Source organism: Pteropus medius, unplaced genomic scaffold, assembly GCF_902729225.1.
Source record: "Pteropus medius unplaced genomic scaffold, Ma_sr-lr_union100, whole genome shotgun sequence".
NCBI lineage: Eukaryota > Metazoa > Chordata > Mammalia > Chiroptera > Pteropodidae > Pteropus > Pteropus medius.
This window is the reverse complement of record NW_024345601.1, coordinates 19,434,690-19,438,217: the sequence shown is the minus strand read 5'-3', so window position 1 is coordinate 19,438,217 and position 3,528 is coordinate 19,434,690. Positions and strand designations below refer to the sequence as shown.

General features: G+C 33.2%; 1 pseudogene; it reads left to right on the top strand.

Annotated features, from left to right (window-relative positions):
• The first annotated feature begins 1,523 nt into the window (after positions 1 to 1,523).
• Positions 1,524 to 1,643, top strand: LOC120612039 (uncharacterized; annotated as a pseudogene).
• The last annotated feature ends 1,885 nt before the right edge of the window (positions 1,644 to 3,528 follow it).

The window sequence follows — 3,528 nt, the reverse complement described above, 5'->3', positions numbered from 1 at the left end:
TAGTCTCTAATTTTTACAAACTTTGGCATCTATTTTTAATTAAATTAACAATATCTTCTACCACTAATTCCTTCAGTAAAACAACTGGTGAATGAGGAGAGTTTTTTTTTTTTTTAGTTTATTATGCTCACCAGCTATTTCTGCCAGCACTACATGGTGAAGTTAGACTAGCAAAAATGGAAGTTACATTTCAAATCTCAGGAGAAAAGCCTTGAGAAAACTTCACCAAACAAAAACTTTAGTTTTCATTATATCCACCAGCCTGCAGTTTCACCTAAGATTCCCTAACATCCTTGGAGACCTTTTAAATGCAGTGAAATGCTTTCCTCAGGTAAAATTGACACTGTTTTAGGACAAAGGTTCATAAGCAGTGGTTTATAACACATGTAGGATTTGAAAAGTACATTTTTCCTTGTCTTGAAGATGTGTCCTATTAAGATGGTGTACCCCCTCAGAGGTAATATTACTTTTTCAATAGTTCAAGCTTGCAATAACACAATTCCTTGTGAGGAAGGCTAGAGTATTTTTATCTAGAATAAAATGATGCTATTTGAACAAATATTATTTTAAGAGACTATAGATTTGCAAGTAGAAAGAAAAAGCTGATCTTCTTTTCAGTATACATCCGGGCTAAAAAGTGGAGTGAGAGAAAGGAAATTGTGAACCCATAGACAGTAACACTCTACTGTGAAAATCTATTAAAAATGGTGCCCAAGTCAATATGGAACTTCCTTATTTTAAACTTTCTTTCAGAATTCTCCTAACTGCAGCTATTAGGAACATGTTTGAGTTTTTCTCAAACAATGCAAATCATATAAGTAAAAAATACCAAGTGTGTAGGCAGTTCATTCAACTACCATTGACTCATTTTATCTAGATAATCATAGTGATTTTTAAGAATCTGCAAATCCAAATTTTATATGTATATTTGTGATATCATATATTTATAATAATAGATCATATAAATTATATATAAAACTATTTATTCATGTGAAGCTTCTATCTTGATAAAATGAAACGGAATACTAAATCACAGTTAATTGATACATATATGTATATTTATATATTATGTATACAAGAACAAAATAATACTAAAATATATATATAAAGGAACAAATATTAATACATCCAACCACAGGTAAAAGAATAAAAGCACTCACAGGATTGAGTTTACACTGTTCTAAGCTTTTAGAACAGATATCTTAATAAAATATTCAGGTGCAGTAACCATTATACAGTCATTTAGAAGTGTTTTGTTTACATTGTAAACCACCACTACTGCTGCTGAACACTTTCTTTAAATGTACAAGTGACTGGTTTTCTGAATACTCTATGGTCTTTAAAAATCCCAACTCATTTCACATGCATTCTACATCCTATACTCAGGCTCTCAGTCCCTTGATTTGCACAGTTCCAATAAACAGCTCCACTCTACTTCAGTGAACTCTTAGATCATGTCAAACACTGGAAATATTCCATTTCAGAAACCTTAATTTTAAATTTTTAGTATCAAAAAATAATTAGTCTACAGCCATGCCACCCTGAACACACCCAATCCCGTCTGATCTTGGAAGCCAAGCTGGGTCAGGCCTGGTTAGTACTTGGATGGGAGACCATCTAAAAAAGATCAGGTGGTGTAGGTGTAAAAANAAAAGAAAAAGAAAAGAAAAGAAAAATAATATAATTAGACTGCATGTTATTGCTTAGGAAACTGCAATTAATTTCTCTATTTTATTACAATGAAACTTGTGGTTTTATTTTCTTCTCTCTCAATTGAGAACCCTATGGTAAACCTCTTTCTTGCCAGCACCTTCTATTTTCTCACACCTTTCTCTTTCTATTGATTTAGAAGTAAAATTCCTAAGAAATGATCAATTCACTCGCCTTCCTTCTATGACTACACTTGTAGTGCTGTGCATAGCTGGAAGAAAGTGCAGAAATTGGGCCATTGGCCCCACAGATACTTTTGATATCTAAAGCCATCTGGGTGCCCTGTGTTGTTGGCCAGTCTAAGTTGTCCAAAACCAGTTCCATTTACCGTTATCCCAAAAGCCATTCTGCTCATTAATCTCATTCTGTTAAGGTACTTGCTTGCCATTTTTACTCTTAGTATTATAGTCCTTAAATTACAGAGAGAATAGAGACTACCAAATAAATACTCTCAACTTCCTGCCCCTCATTTACAAATAAGCTACCATTTGATGTCTACTTACATATTTTCTCCTCATATTTTCTACACAAGGTAAATTACTTTGTCTATGTTCTGAGACATTCTTTTTTCACTTTCCAGGAGATTATTTTATATCTCCCTTTTTTTTCCCTTCTCCATTGACCCCATATCCTTCAACATGTAAATATGTTTATGCCTCTTTTATCATTTAATTGCAATGTTGGCTTAATCTCTCTCAGAGCTTAGGTACTCATTTGTTTCTTCAGCAAGTATATTTAAGAACCTATTATGTACTAAACATTGGACTCATCAACCTTTTCATTGAAGCACATTTTTAAAGTGTAGTCTATCTTGAATAACTTCCCTTGCATCTAGTCATTTATACATTAGCACCCTAAAACTTTACTTTGGTCTCCACTACACTATTGAGACTGTTCTGATTAAGATAATCATTACAGTGAACATCTTTCAATTTGTTTATTATATACTTTGTTTAATTTGACAGTATTTATCACTCATTTGTCAACATCAAAAACAATTTATCTCTTCTTCTAATTCTCTGTTCACTCCTCATCAAGTTTTGTTAAACATTTTCAAATTCTAATCTTCTACATCACTTAGATGCTGATGTTTACTATGATCTTTGTCTTCTATACTTTTTCTCCTCATTTTACCACTTATTACTGTAACATACGTAATTAGGATTTCCAAAGCTATGACTCTACCCAAGACCTATCTCCTGAGTTCCAGGTGTATATTACCACTGTCATAGCATTTAAACTTAAAATCAATATCTTCCACATTTTTCCCCTGTTTTGTCCAATGGAATCTCATCCATTGAATGCCCATGCCAGAAGTTTGGGACTTTGTTTTTACCCTGTCTTTATTTCTACAAAGAATTAGTCAACAAATTCTGTGGATTCTACTAACTAAACTGTCTCTTGAATCCTTCCTTTCATCTAAGCTAATTTCCTTGCTTCAGACCTACCTTCTCGTCATCTGGCTTCTCAGTTACTGAAACGTCCTTCTAATTGGTCTCTCTCCCTCCAGTTTAGCTCCTCTTGACTCACTTCTTTACTATTACAGTATAAATATTTTTAAAGCATAATATTTCTCTGTTGGTAAACTTTAAAAATTAAAATTCCTTATCATTCCTTTATTCATTCACTCACTAAATATTTATAAATAGTTATGAACCAGAAACTGAAATAGGCAATGCATACGCAGGGGTCATAAAATTGTTCTGGTCCCTGTCCCAGTTGAGAATACAAACAAGACCCTGTAAAACTCTCCGATCTTGATGCCTGACATTCTCTTCCACACAATCAACACTCCAGTTATGCCTCAAACCTCCTACC